The following is a 23,357-nucleotide window of genomic DNA, read 5'->3' as shown; positions in this document are numbered from 1 at the left end:
ACCTGATGGCGTGGTTCCATGATGAGCGGAGCACTCCACATAATTCTCAGAACGTTGCATCCTCAATCAGGTAAATGGTTGTAGGCTCTTGGTCGTCTTGTTTCCTCCTTGACAAAGTACTGTCCAGAGGCTTCAGTTCTATGAAGCCAATGAAGATTATGTACTTAAAGCGGGTGTATATATAACACTGAATCCATATTGGCCATCAGAGTACAGATTTTCGCATAATTTTGCAAGATTTAGAGCGGACTGCCGGACTGTGCTGTGAAGATTATGGTTAGGTTTTCTGGACCATTTGATGCGGGAAATTGGGAGCCCTCCCAGGGAGAAGAACTATGGCACAGTTTATCGGCCACACAAGATTATGGTTTGATTATACTAATGTTTTGAGAGTGGGGGCTGGGCAACATCCCTTTGCAAGGTCGAACGTACATCTCAAGCAGCCTAAGCGAGCACTGGTAGCAACACATACAATGTTCTCCTAGCTTGTTAGTGTAGTTTATGTTTAGGAGAATTCTGTGCTGAGGGTCAAGCTGAGTGATTTTACACTGGTTGTCAGATGAAGATGAAGCTGTTTACATTCAGTTCAGATAGTCAGGCTTAAATCTTTGGGTGTGCAGTGTTGGATAGGAGGAAGGACTCTGTCTTACTTGGGTTGAACACTGGGTAACTGCTTGTATTTTTTGGATCTCATTTAGGTAGAGGTAGGTGTTGGAACGTTGAATACTGTGAGCTAAAAAGATTTTTAGCTAGAATAAAGTGTCGTGTATTGATGGATCCTGGTGCTTTTGTCAGTAAGTAGAGATTCAAGGGATTCCATGTATACACTGAGGATGGGAGGAAGAGAAGGGATCCCTAGAGTAATTCACAGGTGATGGAGAATTTCTTGGACCTTGTGGTTCCCATATGGTCGACTAGATGGCAAGTGAAGAAGTAGGAGGAGAACCATTGAAGGACTGTTCCAGAGTTTTCCATGCTTGTTTCCATGGTGCGGATCAATGCTTGAAGGTCAATTCTATAGAAGGCTGCAGAATAAGGAGGAAGATATAATTTATGTTGATCAAGACGGAATTGTCGAATACTCGAAGTGCATAAATTACCTTACCCCCACATCTTATTGCTTAATGAAATTTCTAGTCGTTGAAACATTTCTTGGATTGCATAATGATGTCACTCATGTCCTTCTACCCTAAATTTGATTACAGAAGGAAATTGATCTATTCATGAAATATACAGTGAGATAACTTTGACTTTTTTACCTTGCATTAGATTGTAGGAAGCTAAGCTGCGTAGGCATTCTTAACACATAGATAAAGATTTCCCAATAAATGTATCATGCATCTGATTACAGAAATAGATTACATTGATTATTTCACCCACATTCAATAACAGACACATCATTGCAAAGATACAGCACAGTTTTCAGAAGAGAAATCTTTCCTGACACAAAAAGCACAGATTCAGCACTGACTGAAAATCTTTCAATAAATAGCTCATTTTCGGGTAAGTTGTCAAAAGGATCTACTATGCAATATTTTACTATATATGCTTCGTAGTCTATCACTAAACCTCATCTACTGAGTCCTTTTTGTAGCACTTTTTGAGAGTACAGATTAACTACCACACTGTTATATCCCTGCATGTGTCTTCATTGTTGGATAGCTAGAGGCAACACATACAAAGTCATCCAATTATTTAGTACTAAACACTTACAGTAACAAAAAGCCAGACCTATCAGCTTTGTCAGTGTATTTTAGACTGGCTACAGAGAGAAAATGGGTTGCACATACTTTGGAGCCCAGTGGCATAGCAAGGGGGGGGGGAGGGGTTAGCCCCTGGCGGCACGAGTTTTGGGGAGGTGGCCTTCCCCCGCTTTTGCCTGCAGCCGTCACGGGGTGGCAAATGAAGGAATCGCCAGCACCTGTGCGCTCTTAAATGCGGCTGCCACGGGGCGGCAAATGCAGGGACCGCCACAGGCGGCCAAAGTTCTAGCTATGCCACTGTTGGAGACCCATTGGCTTTCGAGGTAGTGAAAAAGTAAAGGCTGGCACAGAGTATATTGCAGACTCCAGATCTGGGTTTCGGTCTGCTCATGCGTTCTGCCTGCCTTACCCACAGCCTTCCGCTCTGCTGTGTGAACTGTGAAATTGTAATGGGTGTGTGTTCTCATGAAGGAGATGCTTGAAAATAATCATTCATCTTACAAGACAATGAAATCCCATCCAATTAAATGCCCTTTTTAATGCTAATTTGTGATTTCACATCCTTCAAGGGCTTACATTTCTTTAAAAAAAATATTACAGTGCAATGAAAAAAATTATAATGAGCCTAAATTATCAAAGGCTTTTTTTCAGGTCTGTTTCTATGGCAAAATGCATTAACGCATGGCCCAGAATTATCAGCCCTGTAAATGCCACTGCTCATAAATATAATGAAAAGCAATTTTTTTATACATTGCATCCGAGACTGGTGAAATTTCACTCTTCCTGAAAGTGTCAAATGCTTAATAGAAGTCACATTTCAAGATGGCTGCTTAATGGATAGCAGTATGCCAGACACTCTCAAAGTGGTACTGGCGTTTATTTACCATGTTGCTGTTTTGGAATAGTCAAGAGGTGGTAGGTATGACAACATTTCTATAAAATGGTCAGAATCCTTTCTAACATGGCAATTATCCCTCTAGTTGCTGTATTAATTATTCTGAAACGATTTAGACAGCTCTTGGAAGGGAAAAATGTCGGCTTTGAATGCTTTTCCTAATAATTGTACCAGTCTGGACTTAAAAATTAAGCATGGGCGCAAAATCCGTTCCGCTCGCGGATTTTGCGGATTTTCGGCAAATTCGCGAGCTGCGAACTCCGGCTAATTTGGCAAAAATCCGCGAATCCGCGAGCGGAACGGATCCGGGGGGCAAAAGTTCAAGCTTCAAGCTTGTAACTATTTTAGAACGGCGCCAGCAAGCTGCCAGCACCATTCTAAAATAGTTACTAAGAAGAAGCACTAATAGATAAAATGCAGGTGCTCGAGCACATGCTCTGTTTTATCTATTAGTGCTTCCTGATGAAGCTAACTTAGTAACTATTTTAGAATGGTGCTGGCAGCTTGCTGGCGCCATTCTAGAATAAAACAGGAGTGGCGCAGAGGGCAGAAGGTCCCAGAGTGGGGCAGAGGGCAGAAGGGCACAGCAACGAGTGGGGCAGAGGGCAGAAGGGCACAGCAACGAGTGGGGCAGAGGGCAGAAGGACACAACAACGAGTGGGGCAGAGGGCAGAAGGGCACAACAACGAGTGGGACAGGGGGCAGAATGGCACAAAAACGAGTGGGGCAGAGGGCAGAAGGGCACAAAAAATGAGAGGGTGGCAGTGATGAAATAGAGGTCGCATCGCGGTCACGCAAAAAAAAACCCCGCGAACACGCCAAGCGCCCCGCAAACACGCAAAAATAAAAAAAGTTCACGAATTTTGCGGATCGTGAATTTGCAAATCTGCAAATTTGCGGATCGCGAATTCGCAAAATTTGCCCATGCTTATTAAAAATACAGGCCGGGTCTGACAGAAATGGCTAAGTAGAAAATCTTAGCTGTACCGCCCACTTTCATACATGAGGGTGGTTCTCCCTGCTGCACTCACAGATTTTGCAGCTTGTTGCCCTCTTTAAAAGAAGGAGCAAAATGTAAACTATAAATACAAGCCTTTTAAAGCCCTTATTTCAGCACTGGGGGTTGAACCACGCATGGACTGGTTCTATCAGGTCCTACCGGGTGTTTTCCTAGTGGGGTGGCATGTTGGGTTCCGGTTTTACTGCTGGGAGTCAGTTTTTGTTGCTGCAAGCCAGCCGTTTGTGTTTTCTGCGTGCAGTGCTTCAGCGCTTTAAAAGTGAACAATGTAAAGCAAATTATTTTAAAGCTGCCACTCTCGTCTCACAATGATACGCTTTTGCATGCGTGTGTTTCCTACAGGTCGCCACCAGCGGCGCTGACTTTCATTTCTCCAAGGGAAGGGCGGGCAGATGTCTGCTGGTGCTTGCCTCTGAGTACAATGGGTTTATGATAAGACGCCTAAAAATGCAAGCGTGTATTTCTTTATAAGTTGAAAAACCAAAGGGGATGATGGACGGAGCGTTGACAATGCAAACAGTCACCTCCAGTCAACTGATCTGGGTTTAATCCATCACCGTTCTTTAGCTCACTCCGCCACCCCAGTTCAGACATGGCCAATTGCAAATCAGTCTGACCCTGTGCCTCATGGGAACAGTCCAGCCCGAACTGCCAAGCCATGTCTTCCCTGGACCGGAATCAAGCTTCCCAGGACCGGTTTCTGGGTGTGAGTGTTTGATTGGTTCAGATGCTCCGTCCATTACCACCCCCTTTTGTACCATTTCTTTATAAGGTGAACATTGCAGCACATTTTAGTTTCGTTAAATGATACAATTGCTTTGTGTAGCAATTGTTAGAGGTGATAGATTCTAAATATGAACTAAAAATCCTTCATGCCCTCAACACCACCACTGCCCTGACAATGATGCTATCAGTGAACCGAGAGGAAAGTAAGTTGTCTTTTGTCTTTATACCTGGCCTAGGGTGTTACTGTATATAAAGTGACTGTACAGTATTCTGTTTTGTGCAGCGCCCACCCAGAACTGATCAATTTCAAGGTTCTGATGATGAAGAAAAAGGAGGCGCTGTGAAAAAAGTAATTGCCTAGGATTACACAATGTGGTCAAACGGGAGCCAGGATTTCTTGCGGTCAGAGCCCCCACAGGCCCCCCCCCCTTGCAGTAGCCATGCAGGCTGGCTGTGCTTGCTGGCTACATGCAGTATGGGGGACTCGCCTGACACAATTTGCCAGAGCGGCTTTTGGTTCCAAGGCTCTGGCCACAACAGCCAGGTTCTGGTGCTAAAAAGAGATAATTCAACTGCATGCTGCTTACATGAATAGATTTTTTGAACCAGCTTTTCTTCCCAAAAGGTATTTTGATTGTGTGCTGTTTTGAGGGACTGAAGTAGATGTTTTCTTTAAAATACTCTGGCGGTAGTTAATTTGGCGACTTGCTGCACAAACAAATGCTCTGTTATCACAAGGGCCTAATTTGTTAGATGCCATATGCATCTAGCTGATGTACGTGGCTTTGGATGAACAGCCTTGGCGTTTTTGAATTTATACTTGTGCCTGATATGTGTCCGCCCCCCCCCCCTTCCCCCAGGCCTGGGCAAAATTTTAATTACGCCAGAGAAATCTGAGTAATTTTGGCAACTTTGCATTACTCTTTTGATGCAAAATGACCGAAAACTACACTATTGTGCCCCTTTCCGTAATTTAGCGCAAAAATCCTACCGCAGGAGGATAGGAGCAACAAACTTAGCAAGCACAAGCGACTGATGGCTGCTTCTGTTCATGCACTGTTCTGTTTCGCATTACTTTCTTACCGCAGAATGCATCCTCGTGTCCATTTTGGATGGGCGGGTATATTTACTTTAAGAAAATAGCGATAAAAGTTGAGGTATGCTCCTTCCATTATGCCGCTTAATCTCATGCAATTCTGCTATGCTTAGTTACCCGAATTAAGCCCACCTCTGCTCTCCCCTCCTTCCCTAACGGATGTTTCTGCGCTGAGCCCGGCCCCTTCCCTACCAGCCACGGGTCAGAAACTCCTTGGTAGCCTCACAGGAGGCTGAATTTCCCCAGCCTGCCATGCATGGAGAGGTGCCAGTCAGAACTCTCCACACCCCCAGTGGAACTTTCAAAAGTGAACCTGACAAATGACTGACTACGCCGCAACTGTACCAGCCATTTTACAAATGGTCAGTCTAATTGTGGAACGCAGATATCCCTAGTTTTTTGCCTGGAGCGGCACTCTCAGGCCAGCAGTTTCAGGCAATGCGGAATTACAACTTTCCAACCCATTTTTAAAATACTGGGGGAATTTTTACAAATGTTCAAAGGCTGGAGTTAAAATAGTAAATAAGCCTCATGGACTGCTATGGAGAAGTGTGTCTAACTGGTTAGAAGCGGCAGACCCTGATGCAGAGGTCTGACCCGGGACCAGGGTTCAATTCCCGATGCGGCAGCGTCTTGGACTCAATGTCCACGGACTCGATAATTCTCGCCTCGTGCCTATTCCAATCATGGAGTCCCACTCTGCAACTCTGGGCAATAGCTTGCTTAATCTCCACAACGGCCCCGAAAGCGCTGGGATGCCTGGCTTCACCTTGGGGGTGCCCAGTAGGGGGCATCTCACAGGGAAAGCCAGGAAGGGTTCCACAGCGGTATACAGCGCCAGGATGCCTGAAAGGTGATAGTGCGCTTTACAAGTATACATATATTTACATTACACATTACATTTACATTTACTGCTATATGGCGAAAGTTGCACTTCCCCCAATATTCTAGGACTGCAGTTAGAAAAGTAAATTTGCATTGTAAACCTCTGCAAAGCCATGTGGTACCCGAGGATGCGGAACATGCAGAGATGCTGGAGAGCATCCCTGGCCCTTATTAGTCAATCTGTCTGAAATGGATGAGGATTAGAGCTGGGGGCTGGGCTTGTAAATGAAAACAGAGAGGTGTTAGAAAGTAATGCTGTGCTGAAGTGAAGAGGCGCCGGTGTTAGGTGGGGGAGGGGACCTGGAATATTCTTCAGAACAGGATCACTAGCTCAGTGTTATGGGGAGTTAAACTAGCATCACTCAGCCCCCTGCGGCCCTCTAAGGAGGGATGATGCACGCCCCTCCGACCCCAGAATCAAGGCACAAGACGTACCCCTGTTTCCTGGCAGCTGTTTTACTGTGATCAAAGAGTCGCCTTTTCAGTTATTCTGCAGCCGAAGGAGCCACCCTGCTGAGAGACAGACTTTCCCTATGTCTGCAGAAAAACTCAATTTACATATTATTAAAAAAATATGTCAGCCATTTCTCAGGATTCTTGGACAGACTGTGGCTTCCAGTGCTTCAAATTCAGGACACCAATTTAGCAAAATGAGTTTTCTGTGTCAGAATTTGTGTAGTAAGTAATTAGCACTTCCTCTCCTACGTGACAGCCCAGAGAAAGATATAAGTCTACTTATATGCAGTCTCCGCCTGTGGGGCCAGGATGGGGGGGAGGGGAGGATTCGACAGACGACCACGAAGGAAAATGAAATAAATAATCAGTTTTCCCTCATCGTCGTCTGTCTAAAGTACGCCCCTACCGAGCCACCCTGCTCTTACATGCACAGGCCGCGGCTGCTTATATGATGCCCTTTTGCAGAGCTCTCGTGTTTCCTACACACTATGGGGTCGATTACGATAGCGGTGAATCCGCATCCTCCGGGCCGGTGGAAGCCACCGCCGGCCCGGAGGATGCGGATTCACCGCCGCGGCATAGAAAACACCCACCACCAGATTATGATGGCGGTGGGATCAGCGGCGAACAGCCGGTCCGTCCGCCGCTGATCCGCGGGGTGTGGACCGCAATATGGTGGCGGTGTCTGCAAGACACCGCCAGCCACATTGGGATGGGTGCGGAAACATGCTTTTCCGCCGTGGAAAAGCATGTGGACCTTTGCTTCTGGGGGCCACTTGCGCACATGGGGGGTACTTATGGCTGCTTTGGCATGCACAAGGTGGCAGGCACCACGCGGTGCCCGCCACGTTGTGCATGTCAAAGGAAAACATGCATTTTTAACTTTGTGGCGGGTGCTGCTTAAAGCAGCACCCGCCATAATGTTACATATAGAGGATGTGACCGCCAGGGTGGTGGTCACATCCTAATTCCAATGGAGGAACCGCCGCTGCCCCTGCGGGCGGTCCCTCCACCTCAGGGGTGGCGGACGGACTTTGTCCGTCCGCCATCCAAATCGACCCCTATGTTTCCAGTCAAGTATTTTTCTTTGCATTCTCCGCTTGTGGCACTGAATATCTAATGGTATAAACAGGACTAGGATTGTAAAGAACAAAACTGGACTGAATGAGCCATGAACTTTCAGATATCTGCTTCTTGTGCACTAGTAAAGATGCATCCAGGATTACTAGATGGCATCTCATCACACAAGACACCAGGTTTATGTGCATTAGGAAATATAACGATAGTGTTACAAGATGAACCATTGTCACCTAAGACATCAGGTTTATGGGCACTACTAAAAAAGCAGGATTACTAGATGACCCCTCATCACACATGGCACCAGGTGTATGTGCTTAGTAAAGATAAACATAGTGTTACAAGATGACCCATTGCCACCTAAGACATCAGATTTATGGGCTTAGTAAATATGCACCCAGGATTACTAGATGGCCCCTCATCACACAAATTCAAAAAGAACAATTGATGGACAGAATGCAGAACAATGTCATACATTCACCCCAGTACAGAGATCTGGGCCTAAATCCATCGTTTTTTGCTCCCCATGCCATTCAAGTTTGTACCCAGCCATATGCAAATTCGTCTTTATCCTCTGCCCAATGGGAACAGTCCAACCTTCATCACACAAGACACCAGGTGTATGTGCTTAGTAAAGATGAACATAGTGTTACAAGATGACCCATTGTCACATAATACATCAGGTTTATGTGCACTATTAACGATGCAGGATTTCTAATTGACCCCTCATCACGCATGACACCAGGTTTATGTGCTTAGTAAAGATAATCATAGTGTTACAAGATGACCCTTTGCCACTTAAGACCTCAGGTTTATGGGCTTAGTAAAGGTGCACCCTGGATTACTTGATGGGCCCCATCACACGAGACACCAGGTGTATGTGCACTAGTAAAGATGCAACTATGATGAATTGATCACCAATGATCAATTGATGGCCTCCCATCACACAAGCCACCAGGTTTATGTGCAGAAAAAGAGGTTCTGAGAATCAGAAAAGACCCTCATTGGAATGGTCAGGACCTGATGTCAACCCACGGGGCATCAGGTGGCTTGGCCGACTCAGATGGCCAAAATTGACCACATCATTCAAGTTAGGTGAGACATATGAGGGTTTCATGGGGGTGGATGTGGTAGTGGGCTTAATCTCTGGGACTTTTTAAGATGAACAATGTTGGGGAGCAGAGTGGGAAGTGTTGAGTTTTTGCTGATTCAGGGAATGGGTTGTGTAGTTCCATCTAATGGATGGCAGAAATGTGGGCTTGGGAAGTTAGGGGGATGATAGAGCTGGGAAGATGCATTGGAGCTGTCTTTGCACTCCGCTACATTTAGGAATATGAGGAATGATTAAGAAATTTAGCCTCAATGTCAGGGGCTTAAACTCCCCAGAAAAGAAGCTAGTAGTCTTGGGTTTTCACTATCGACTGGGTTTGATATTTGCCATTTGCAAGAGACCCATCAACCAAAAACAAGACTGCCGGGGAATGAAATCAAAGTATTTCCGGCTACAGCTCTTTGCTACTGAGGAATGATTTGAGCTGAGGTGGGGCTCTTGTGTAGCACTAAATTTCACAGCCGAGTATTGTCAACTCATGCAGATAAAGTGTGCAAAAGATTGGGAGTGGTGGTTCAACTAGATGATCAGATATACTTCAAAGTGTCTCTCTATGCCCCCAAACCAGAAAGGAACCCCCTCTTTAAAACCTTCACTTCTGAGCTGGCAGAGGCAAATCTCCTGATTGGACGGGATTCGAATGGCGCATTAGACCTGGCAAAAAAGTGCACTTAGTAGAAATATGAAAGGGATGGTTGTCTCCCATGGGCCTTGTTAGAAGAGGTGGGGTTGATAAATGGGTGGCAATACCTACATGTGAATGAAAAAGATCACATCTTCGGTTCATCTGTGCATACAATCTATGCAAGGGTAGACTACCTTCTCCTGTGTAACTGGCTATGTGCAAACATAGAAGATGTAAACATAGTTACAAAGCCAAATTTGACCATGCACCAATCAAGTATTCAACTATGTTCCCCTGGTCGTGACAATACAATAAATAGAAAGTGACTGAGCGCATTCCTGTTACAAGATCCTGTAATTTAAGTAGGCATTTCCCAGAGAATAAAGACTATTTAGAAGACAGCAACATTCTGGATGTTTCTTCTTGGATTCTCTGGGACACGTTGAAAGTGGCACTGAAGAGACAAGTCATCAATGCAGCATCTCATATGAGAAAGGCCTAGGTGCGAGCAAGGGAAGCGCTGGAGAATCAACTAGGAGACCTGCAGGGAGGAGTACGCTTTAATGCACACAAAACAAAGATGTTGCTCAGTTGGTTACAAAGTGGGGACATTACCAGAGAAACTACCAGCTTCGCAACTGAAGGCTAAAGAGAAAAAACATATGGGGTCAGGTTAGGGCAGAAAGAGATTAAGTTAAAAAGGTCTACGGACAAAATTATGGTTTTGCTTGAGAACTCGACTACCTGGATGGGGCATCTCCTGGTAGAATTGATGAAGTTTAGGTCAGCTTTAAGGTTTGAAATTATTGCAGAAAAATCAGAGGCACTACTATTGTTCTCGCCTCCCAACCCATTGCAATAACTTCAGAAGGTATTAGAAACCAAATGTGTGTCCGATGTGATCACATACCTAGGGGTTAGACTGGGTCACTCCATCGTCAAGGTGGTGACACCTTACGCTTGCGAATAATAGAGCTTAAAATTGACCTGCTTAAATGGAACCTACAACACTTTTCATGGCTTGCTAGAGTAGCTATAATTAAGATGAAAACCCTTTTGAAGAAACTGTTTGTGTTTCAAACACTTCCATTTTTCATCAAGCAGCTCTGCTCAATTATCTGGTCGAGAAAATTCAAAACTTACAAACAATGGTGCAGAATATGTGATGGTGGGTCCCTATTTGAGGATGGGCACATCAAACAGAGGAAAGAGCTTAAGCATCAATACAGTCTCCTGGAAACAGAGAAGTTTGCTTACTTTCAAGTTAGATATGGGGTGCTCCAGCCAACAATATGGAGGGGGGCTTCAGGACAGCTTCCTTCTTTCTAGAGTTGACTGAAGAACATCTCCCTGGATGACACACCAGCTTTATAGAAGCAACAACTAGAACACAAGTTCAAGCAAAAGAATCTGGAACAGAGGAGGTGGGAGCAGAAGCAGGGGAGATCACAGTCACATAACGAATGGAGTAGAAAACACGATAAGGCCAGATATCACCACTCAGTTTTAAAGTGAAGGAAACACCATAAAAATGAATCTCCTACTGGTATAGAACACCACAAAAAGTGGGAGAGTGGGACAAAACTAAACAAGGATATTGCTAAAGAAAAAGTGGGGTAGCATCATCTCTGCCCCTCCTGCTGTGGCACTACCCACATCTGGGTGGGAGCTGGGCCGAAGTTTTAAGGGGAACTAGTGGAGGGTTTTGATGTTTCCATAGACCCAGAACCAAGGATCATTCTCTTGAGAATATAAGCCACAGGTGGTAGATCGCACATGTTGATGTGCCGTAAACAACCGTCTCTAGCCATGACAGTGGCTGCTCAGTCTATATTGGTGGAATGGGTCAAGGAGCTCTCATCATCATTTTATGACTGGATCAATAGAATGGGAGACATTTTGGTGATGGAGAAAACAATGCAATGCCTAGAACAGTCCCCATGCCATATGAGTGGGACTGATCTCCAAACATTTCTGTCTTATTACATGAGTACTGGAAACTACTCCAGCCACGTTACCTCAGAGCTGTACAAATTATTCCACAGAGCTATTATACTGTTGATTCCTATGGATACCACTGAGCTCCTAAGCATGGAGTAATGTATATGTGCTGTGTGTCCCTAATGGCACCCCATGTATGTGTACTGTAGCCTAGTAAGACTAGTTAGCTGTTTCTAGACCTGAGAAGAAATCTGTGATAATGCTTTGCCACCCACAGGAAGAGATGGGGCCGGAAGGGGAAGGAGTAAAATAATTTGCTAATAGCTGTCATAGTGCCTCGTGGTTGTAGGCAATGGATGCGTGCTATTAGGAAAAAACAATAAACACTTTTGAAACTAAGGGGCATATGTAGAAGCCCCTATCGCCACGGGAAAATCGCTTTTTGCGATGTTCCTGTGGCGATAGGGGTTTGCCTTATTTACAAGGCAGCTTTAAGCCACTTGGGGCAAAGAAGGGGTAAAGTGAAAAGCATGGATGGGTAATGAAAAGGCACAGGGGCTGGTGCACGAATATCAGAACATGGTTTCCGGCATTCTAATGATTTAGAAACTGAGAAAATCTTTCCAATGTTGATGATCTCTAAGAAGGGAATATTCTGAGTTAACTCTGGCTTGGTTGTCACAGATTATGTGTTTTACATGCAGATTATGTATTTTTTATGGCCAACCTTCCCAGTCTAAATCCTATCATCCATATTTGTCTCTCTGGTATTGGTCCATGTACAGCTTTTCGGTCCCTCATGGAGAACTAACTCACTGCAGAGTTCCTTGACCTCCCTTGTCCATCATCATTTAATATTTTGGTCTATTTCTCTCTTGATACCTTTCTATTTGGCTGCTCTGCCAGAAACTTTGATGTTCTTTTGAGTCCGTCTATAAATGTGGAAACTTTCATAACAACTTCAGCCACCACAGCATAATATCCAGCATTAACCATATTATTAACCATATTATTAATCCACCCATTACCCCTTTTCATATCTCCAAAACTCTGAGACATCCACAAGTACTTAATACATTTGTCTGAGTAAATGTGCTAGCAGTGCAGCTTTGCAAAAAGAATAATTGATGGACGGAATGCAGAACCATGTCATTCTCCCCAGTACAGAGATCTGGGCCTAAATCCATAGTTTTTTTGCTCACCATGCCATTCCAGTTTTCACCCAGCCATCTGCAAATCAGTCTTGACCCTGTGCCCCCTTGGGAACAGTCCAGCCCGAACTGCCAGGCCAGGTCCTCCCTGGATTGGTAACAAGCATCCTAGGACCGGTTTCGGGCTTTCAGCCCTCTTCAGCCAGGATAGCTTGACTCCAGTGGCATGGAGAGCACGGGACCCACGTCTGAGCATTCCCATCCGACTCGGGGTGACAAATGCAAAAAGAACAATTGATGGACAGAATGCAGAACAATGTCATACATTCACCCCAGTACAGAGATCTGGGCCTAAATCCATTGTTTTTTTTCTCACCATGCCATTCCAGTTTGGACCCAGCCTTATGCAAATCATTCTTGACCCTGCACCCAGCTTTAGCACATGAGAACGAAACACAAAGAAGGGAGATGGCTTAAGGGGACAGATATGGGTAAAATTGTAAAATAGTCCCTCATTCAGTTCAGTGCAAACACTGGAGTGGGCACACTCAAACTGCCAATAGAATTAGGTAATAGAGAAATACACAACTGGAATGAGCCAACCCGTGTTTGGCAAAGTCTCAAGTGAATGGCTAGAAGAGGCCGGTCAAAGAAAGTCAATGGTTGAAAGGGGCAGAACCAAATCCCACTCTACTTATATAGTTAGCAATAGGAATGTGTGATCACCACATTGCCAAAACCCAAACCTCATAAAGCAGTCCAAGGGCTGTCTAAATTACACATACTTGAAGGCTTTATACTCCTATTGATAACCTAGGATCTAACAGCCTGAATGTTTGGACCACACATAAATCCCACTGTGCTAACCCACACTCACAAGGCTCTCCACGACACCGGACCAGCATACCCGAACAGCTGACTCAAATTCAACGTACCCCAAAGGACCGTACGATCAGCCCTGCTCTCCTACGTTGTGGTCCCATGCACCAGATAGACCAGATCGGGAGGACGCTCCATCTCCTTCCGTGTGACCAGATCCTGGAACTACCTTCCTCTCCACCTCAGACAGATCACATCGCTCCCCCTCTTCGCAAGAAACCTCAAAAACTGGCTCTTCGACAGACCCACTCCTTGAGGGACAGGAACCTGCGACCCCCCCCCCCCCCCCCCCCCCACCCAGCACCTTGAGACCCTTACAGGGGAGTAGTTGCGCTTAACAAACACCTGATTGATTGTGAAGTGTCCAGATTCAAATAATTTTAATTTATAATTCTGCTGAAATTTACTTACTTGAGCGAGGCCCTCACTAGAGGATTGTAAACAGTCATCAAATGTCCTTTCCTGATACCAGATGACAGAAACTACGCCTACCCGACAAAACCCTCAAACACTGCAAACAGTTGAGCCGGGAAACATAACCCTTGTGCTCGGAATTACTTTTTTCTGATCAAACACTCAGGGGCACACTGCGAAAGATAATATGTCACAGAAATTACATTAAAATCCTAGATGTGTTAAAAACATTCAATACTAAATAGGGTACCACAAAAAGGAGGCTGCAAACTACATTGCCTAGAGTTGCAAGACTCTAGGGTGCAATTATCGAGAGCAAAACATGTATCAGCTGTCATTATATCACCAGCCAAAATGTAATAAATCTTTGACTTCGTTGGACCTTTTATGAATTTTGGTTTTCATTTCCAACAGCAATATTCACCTGAAACTGAGTGCAGTGTGTCGGCATCCTTTTTCAGCCATTAAATTGAGCAGAAGGGTCTCACCATGAGCGTGTTTCATTTATCTGAGCATAAATGAAACACTTTGGAATGAGTGCTCTGGCAGCCATGAGGTCGCACTGGGTCCTCTCTCTCTTCAATGTGTTGCAAGTATGGGCTTGTGTTCCTTTTCATGTGTAGGACTCTACTGAATTGTTTGGCGAGCTTTGCTATTAAACATATCCAGACATCCCGTCTGTTTACCAAGTGTTTACCAAGTGCTGTGCACCACTCAATCCTCTTCTTGTGTATATTTATTATGTTTGAGATTTACAAAATTAATAAAATTATACAAAATGTTGTGAAATTCACTTCACAATATATGGTCTCATTCTGATACTATTATGACCTCCACTGACAAGCCGTTGGTGGTGGTCCCACCGACATCAATGCCATTAGTCCGACCGCTGGATTGCATTTCCGGAGGTTGGACTGAATTAGGCGGGGGGAAAAACCACAGCCTCCGACAGGCTCAAGGAGCACATCGGGATAGCAGTTAGATTCCTGATCGCTACAATGGGGCATGGCTGTGCAGGCATGGCTGTAGGGATTAGGATACCCCTTTCCCACTGCCTGTTCATGGCTGTGCCACCTCCATGAACAGGCAGCCGGAAAGGGACTTTGGGGGCCTGTAGTAGAGCCCCTGTCCCTAGTGGGCCTCCACTGTGGGGCCAGGGGGGGCACGTGTGGTGCCCTCCCAAAGACACTTGGTGCCTGGCACACGGTGCATGGATGTGTGCAAACATGCCCTTTTCCATTGCTGCTTGTGCAGCTGGCCATTTTGCAGGCTGCAAAATACACAAGGTGATGTACGGAATGTTGCACATTGGCAAAACATTCACCCCCAGTCACAAATCTGGATTTAATCCATTGTTATTTTGCTCACCATGCTACCCCAGTTCAGACATGGCCATATGCAAATCAGTCTTGACCCTGTGCCTCATGGGAACAGTCCAGCCCGAACTGCCAAGCCATGTCTTCTCAACACAAGCGGCAATAGAAAAGGGCATGTTTCCTACTGCATACAGGGCGGTCACATCGGAATATGTCGGGTGAAACCACCGACGACTAGTCGGGCGGTTACCATCCTGCAGCGATAGTAATAAAGTGTGTTAAAATGCATACATGATATACAAAAGTCATACAAGGTAAGTGCAATGAAGTTGGCTAAAGGAAAAAAATGTTTGTTGCGAGACATGTTCAGCTCAAACCAGCATTCTGCAAAACATTTTCTGCTCAATGCAGTCCATATCTAAAATCTTATGTAAGAGTTGCAAAATTCCATACATTTTATGGATTTCACATAACGCGAAATTGACCACTTTTGAAAATTTAACAAGCATAATACAATTTTTGCATGCCCTAATTTCCACTTTAAATACTACTTGAATTTTATTTTTAAATGGCTCTTCAGACAGCCATCTATTCCTGAACTTTTTCCGTGCTAACCTATTTCACACTGGGTATAGCGCGGCCTCAGCTCATACCAGGATCCAGGTGTCTGCTGCAAGGAACCCCCTGCTCTAATGGGTAGAGGAAAGGGCATTCGTCAAAGTTTCACATTCTGACACCCCCAACTCTGGTGTGCAGTTTTAACCAGTGGTCGAAGTGGGGGGAATCTGGGGGGCACAAAGTGCTCCATACTTTTTTCATTTTAGAAAAAAATTTCCCCTACCTTTTGCCAAAGGACAACCGTCCCAGGACAGTTAATTCTGTGAGCTGAAATGCTTCACCTGTAATATAAGATGACGAGTTTCCTGTGCTGTGAAACCGATGGAGACGCACAGCTAAACAAGCCTTCTTGCCAGGGTGCCTTACTCTCTGAAAGAAATGTAAATGTGCAAAAGTGGTCAATCTGCAAATGCAAAGGCTGCTTGTATTGTCTTTAATTGATGGAATCACTTGAAGCTTCCTGATGACACATATTTATTTTTTGAGAGATGTTGTGGGGAACTACCAGCTGTGAAGAGTGTGCTTCTAAAAGACAGTTATAAAATTAATGTGCACTATGTACAGTCTGTGGATCACTAAAATCTATATTTTGGAAACACTTTTTTTTCTTATACCTTTTGTATGCATTTGTTTGCAGCCTTTCATACACTGTGTGAAATGCAAGTTTAAAATAATGACTTGCAGCTTCGCAGTGTTTTCTGTCACAGACGGGGATCTTGTAGCACGAAACATACACTAGTCACCGGTCTTCACTGCACCAACCAGATTCAATTCTGTGGCTCTCTGGTGTGACAAATTAACTAAAAGAGGTTTCATAATGTATGATGTGCATTTCCCAAGTTACTTGCACCTAAATTTCATTTAAGCTGTGCTTTATTTAATACGTACATGAAGAGGAAGAGCAACCCACTTATCCCTTGTGAGCTGGGGTATAAACTGCAAAATAAAGGTTAAAGGCCAACAATTTGAACATAATTTACTTGAATTATCTACCCACATAGTGACAGATGAGACTAAATCAAAGCCAGCCTGTAAATAAAATTGACGAAAGGATTACTCATAAAGAACAGGCACACACCAAGTTTAAGATTGGAACAGATATTTGCATTCCCTATATACCATTCAGGGGTACAAATCACATAATTTCACACAAACATTAAACTTGTAATAATGCCTCAGGAAAAAAAAAATAAGATTAAAGTTTGAAGAGTCCACTCTGGATGATAACAATGCTCTTAGACCATAAGATTTGAGCAATTCATTTGTGAAGTTCCAGAAGATTCCTTCAGAAAGAGTTGGGCTCAGCATCAACGTTTCGGCCTCTGTTGTGCTAAATCTGCAGACCATCTTCAGGACCACAACTAACTTGAAATATAACGATGGCCCTTAATGAATTGATGCAGTAGCAATGATAGCCCTCGGACAGTTAAAATGGTCTATGCTGTCTACACATGGACGTTATTTGGGAGTAGTCAGGGCAAAACTGTGGCCTCTTCGTTGATCCCTGATACTCCTGGCACTTTATTTGTGCCCCCTGGCCTCAGAGGAGGCACATTTCTGTTCCCTCTCAGACCAGGGGTCACAAAGGAAGTGCCAGTAGTAGCAGGGAGCTAGCTAGAGATCACAGCTATGACCCCTGACTACTCTTAAATGATGTCCATGTGTCTATACCCTGAATTAATCGTATTATAAGGTTGACAAGCCACTGTAAAAAGCTTGAGGAGACAATTCCTGAATGAAACTCCAGTTAATTAATCAGTGTGCTAGTTGGCTCACAAGTATGCACTTTGTACATCTGGGTATTACTAAAATCTATATTTTGGAAACACTTATTTACCTTAAACCTATTTATGCATTATATAGTGCATATAGTATAAACACGATATGTAGTACCTGAAGGTGAATGACTAAAAAAAGTTATAGAATATTTTGATTTTTAGCCACGCATTGGACCACGCCCCTCGTTCACTTAACCTGCCCCATTGCTTGCAGTATCACTGTTCCCATACTTTTGTTAATGCACTTCGACTGATGGTAGAAACATACAATGGCCCTCATTTACTATATGTTGATGCATGACAGTGCTGCAAGCCGTTCTGCTGCACTGCCTTGCGTCAAACTAAAAGGACAGGTATGAGGCGTATTTACGAGATATGGTGCATTCCTTTCCTTCTCCCTCGCTCTGGCATGCAAACAGCAGCCATGCCCCAATGCACACACCCTGGCGCCATGGTGGAGGGGTGCCTGCAACGTAGGGATGATTGTTGTTGTGCAGGAAGGGAAAACTGCCTTCACAAAAATAATCATTAATGGTGTTTTACTCCTTCTATAAATGAAAAGAGCAAAAATCAAGGAGAGATAAAAGTATTTCTCATTCTGACGCATTCCCAGATTTACAAGACTTTGAGTAATCAGAATAATGAGTGAAAGGAGCCCATATTTACAAAGCCATGAACAGTCATGCAGGGTGACTTTATGTGGCCTTGTAAATATAGTCAGGCACACTGCGCTTCTAGTGCATCTAAAAAAATGAGGTACCAGCAGCGCAATGAGCTTGTAAATGAGGCCCGAAGTAACTTCAGACAGTTGTAAATTTACTCCTACAATATCCATGTCACCGAGGCACCAAGTGCCATTCATGGCCTTTCATTTAACAACACATTAATTCTGTCACCTGTAGGCCCATATAAATTCATGTGAATTAATTGGCTAGATTAAAATGGTTGTGGCATCGAAAACTGGACTGAACTGTGACGTCATCTAGTATAATCATGTGCGCATATATTGTCATCCTATGCCGCACAGAATTTGGGGTTATGCCACTCGGCAGTGGCTGCTGCTAAGGAACGAGAGCGGCAGGTCAAGGGTGGCTGGGGAGGGGTTTGAAAAAAACTCACTTACCTGGTTCCGGCCGCCACCTCTCCTCCATCCTCTTCTCTTTCCTCCTGACTCCCGAAAGCAGAGGCTCCCGGGCTCCCCTAAGCCAATTGAGACACTGCAGATACAAGCATATTAGCAGCATCGTGATTGGTATGAGCGTCCTGTTTGGCTGCTCAGGCAGTGCCAGGGAGCCCTGCACAGCCGCTGGAGAAATCCTAAGTATGCATGACTGTTATTTCGGCCAAGGCGGGTGGCCAAACCCTCATGAGCTCTTACTAGTACTCATAACACTCCTCCTCCTGTGTACCAGCCCAGCCCACCAAGCCCCAACCTGGTTCCGTGCAGAAAAATAAAATGATAATAACAATGTATTATTATACATTTTTTTTCCTTGTTGCACTGCGCTGAGAGCAGTGGGGCGACGCGCCCCCGCCTTAGTGGAGCTGCCTCTCTGCCCTTAATGGTGGATTCTTGCCAGATAAGGATCACTGGACACAGTTCAAAGGGCCCTCGTTCTTGTATGCCACAGGGCAGTTCCAATGGCCTCGGTTTTGTGCCTGAACCCTCCAGCCGCCTGCTTACAGTGACTGACCTTTCGGAACGCACGTCTAGTTCAGGTCTCGCGCACGTTCACCGCAGTCGCGGCCAGTGCTGATAACAGCGGTGGGGCCATGGGGCCGGATAAGGGGGGATTTTGATGGAGGATGCCACTGAAAAATGTATTTATTTATTTAATTTTCCCTCTGCATCGTCCCTCAAAATCCCCCCTTACGCGGCTCCACTTCACCACCACTGTTTCCTGCACGGACCGCGGCTGGTTCACCGTACCTTCCAGGAATACATATTCCTCTACTCTTCCTCCCGCGCCCCGCCCTCCGGGCCCCACAGTCCTCCGGTCCCAGATAATGCAGGGGATGTGAACACAAATTATTTGATTTCTGACAAGATGGATCCGCTTTAGTTGCCGCCAGTGGATTGGAACTGAAGCCTGCGTGCCTCGGGTTAACTTGATAGGACGACCACCCTGGCAGGGGAAGAGGGCGCCAAAGGGAAGTCAAAACATCACTCAAAAATAAATTGAAAAGCTTTAGAAATAAAATGAATCCGAGCTCTTTCTGTCTGGGAGAATTGTGCCTTTGGAATGCCATTTCCTTTACTTAAATGCATCTCTTGGGGAAAGAAAAGGGTTTCTTCCTAAGGGCATAAATGTTTCAATTTATAGAAGGTTGTAGCAGTGCTTAGCTTGCTACAGATGTGCCTTTGCTATGTCTCAAGATATGTGCTCCAGTGGATTTTGAGTAATTTAGGTTAAAAAAAATATATATATCTATGGCAGCGCCCCGGTACGCGCACCGGGGAGATGTCATCAGTGATGTCATCAGTGATGTCACTGACCATGTCATGAGTGATGTAATATGTGACATCATCAGCAGAGCATTACACGCGCAAGTTATAGTGAGTCCAACTAACTATAACGTGGGAATTTCAATGGTTTTATGTCAGTAAAATTTCCAGCTAACTATAACTGGTGTGAAACCTATGTTTTTTTCTGTGAATATATATATATATATATATATATATATCAGGATTGACAGCTTTAGGGTAGTTTTCAGCCAACTTTTGCCTACCTCCTCCATTTTTCTGACCACGTTTTTGCTGGCTTTTGGACTCTGTTCACTTTACAACTGCAAACCAGTAATAAAGTGCTTGTGCTCTTTTTCCTAAACATGGTAATATTGTCTAATCCTCAAATGGCATATTTAATTGACTTATAAGTCCCTAGTAAAGTGCACAACATGTGCCCGGGGCCTGTAAATGAAATGCTGCTACTAGGGCTGCAGCACTCATTGTGCCACCCACTTAAGTAGCCCCCTAACTATTGCTCAGCCTGCCAATGCAGAGCCTGTGTGTGCAGTTCACTCTGCCATTTCCTCCTACTAAGATAAACCTCTTGCCAGGCCTAAACCACTGCTTAATTTGAGATGGTGGTTTCTGGTGCTCGGTACAGGCACTTAATCGTCAACAACAGCGCTTATAGCACGAACTCGACCCAAAGGTATTTGCGTGCTTTTCCTGAACACCAGTTAAGGACACATAAATTTTTTGTAGGCATAGGAGATTTAGTGATTTGCCCAGAATCACAGGATTTTGACCCTATGCCGAACTCAAACCGGGTTCCCCAGCGCCAAAGATGGAAGCTCTGGCCATTATGCCAAATCCTCTCCCCACTTGCAGGGTTTCATGGTTATTAGTTAGTTCTGTTATAGGCGGCACTAATGGGAGCAATGGGCTGGTGCAAGCTGTCTCCTGATGAGATCCCCAGAAATAATTTTTTCACAATTTAACCAATGGCCTAAACCTTCCGTTTTTTAATACATATAAGTCACCTCTAAGGTAGGCTCTTGATAACCCAGAGGGCAGGGTGCAATTTATTTAAAAGGTAGGACATGTACTTTTAAATTTTACATCTCCTGGAAGTGAAAAACTCTCAAATTAATTTTTTACTACTGCAAGGCCTAGCTATCCAATAGGATAACATTGGGAGCCTCAGAGACATAACTGGCTCCCTACCGCTCCAGAAACCATGTTCAACCATCTTCTGACCCCCAAGAGGTGCATCTCAGATCCTGGGCCCTTGGAAGTGGTCTTTTGGTGCTTAAAGGAAACCTTTTTGGGCTCATGCCAAACACAAATGGGCCCCTTCGTTCCAGAGCAGTGCTGCTTGCACAGAGAATCAGTTCAAGCTACCTCAAGTTCATCTCGTCACACAGCAACCATTGTCCACTGGTGTGGATCATCACCACGATGCTCCAGACCACCGGTCCAGAATGTCCCACCGGCTCTTCACTCCAGGCCATCCACATAGCAATGCACTTCTTGCTCCGCACAAACTTCTCCCCCTCAAACTGACCTTTTTGCACAATAATTGAGAAGGTAAGCCTTCAGCAGGACTAACCTGGGATTGTAGCCGGTCCACGATCCATCGTGGTCGGGGTAAACATTTGGATTTCACCCGTTCCAGTGCAACCAGATATTACAAATAAGCGCTTATTGCTTCTAAGCGCTATTTTGCAGTTTATTCTTAAAATGTTTGTCATTTTGGTTCTGTTATATTTATTAAACTAAGTTCTATTTTTCTAATCTGGTGCAGAATATTTTTGTGTGGTGTTTAACTGTTTGAAGTGTTGTGCAAATACTTTCTACATTGCCTGATCTATGCTGAGCTACCGGAGGGTGAGCACGGGTTAATTTACGTTGTGTATCTAGCTTACCCTGACTAGGATTGTAGTCCCCTATTGGACAGGCTGCATAATTCTTCCAACTAGAATCCCAATTTCTAACCTATCTATGTATATATTGTTAGAAATTGGTTTGTTAGTTGACTAGGGTACGAGCTCAAGTCAAGCAGCAACCACAGTCCTAGTCAGTGTAAGAGGCAGGCAAATCCTAAATTAACCTGTGCTCACTCTCTGGTAGCTTGGTACAGATTAGTCAGGCTGAACTTAAGAAGTAATGTGTAAAGTATTTGTGCAAAACTTCAAACAGTAACAGAGTGAAAACACCATAAACAACTGCACACCAGTTTAGGAAACTAGATTATGATTTTATAAATGAGTAAAAAATCCAATAAGTGAAAGTCGAGATATGAATTTTTAAAGATGAAATGCAAAAATAGTGCTCACAATTAAATGGCACTCAAAGAGTTAATTGGTTGCACTAGACCCAGACAAAGTCAAGAATTCAGGACACCCATTATGGAGTGCAGGCTGACCGCAGGACCCATGCAGGGCCCACTGAGCAAAAGTACCTTAATCCTTGTTGCAGCACGAGATGCGTCGATGATTCTAATGCAGATGGGGTTTTGTGCTGGATTTCTCCACACAACTGGGACGATGCGTTATGTCTATTGTGCAAAGTGCCAGTTCCGAGTGTGGAAGTTCAGAAGGCGATGCGCCAGATTAATCCATGCTGGAGGGGCAATACGTCGATCTTCTCCATGTAGTGACGGCGATGCGTTGGTTCCGAAGCTGTGGTTCTGAATGCAATGCAGCAGTTCTGAGTGCAATGTGCCGATTCTGCTCCAGCAACAGCGATGATACATCAGTTCTGCTTTCCCAGACATGTGCTCTGTCAATAAGACTGGAGAAATCACCTGGACCAGGCACAGGAGGAGGTGGTATGACTTTGATATCCATGAGTCTCAAACAACAGGAGGAAAGCCAACAACCCCTTATCAATAACTCTGGGTTCAAAGCAGTGGCCAGTTCTCCCTCAGCAGGGTCAAAGGGTAGCAGGTAGCAGGGCAGCACAGTAGACAAGCAAGCAGTTCTCCTAGAGCATCAGTCCAGCAGAGAAACAGTCCCTGTAGCAGAACAGCAGTTCTTCTGACAGAGGTGCTTAACAGGTCCATAAGTGTCTGAAGTGGTGGTGTCAGAGGTCCAGTACTTATAGCCAGTTGTGCCTTTGAAGTATGTGAGACTTCAAAGAGATGCCTTTGAAGTGCACAGAGTGCCTGTCCTTCCTGCCCTGGCTCCAGGCTCACTACAGGGGGGGTATGCAGCCCTT

Source organism: Lissotriton vulgaris, chromosome 7 (genome assembly GCF_964263255.1).
Source record: "Lissotriton vulgaris chromosome 7, aLisVul1.2, whole genome shotgun sequence".
NCBI lineage: Eukaryota > Metazoa > Chordata > Amphibia > Caudata > Salamandridae > Lissotriton > Lissotriton vulgaris.
The sequence above is the reverse complement of the archived record's forward strand: the minus strand, read 5'-3'. Positions refer to the sequence as shown.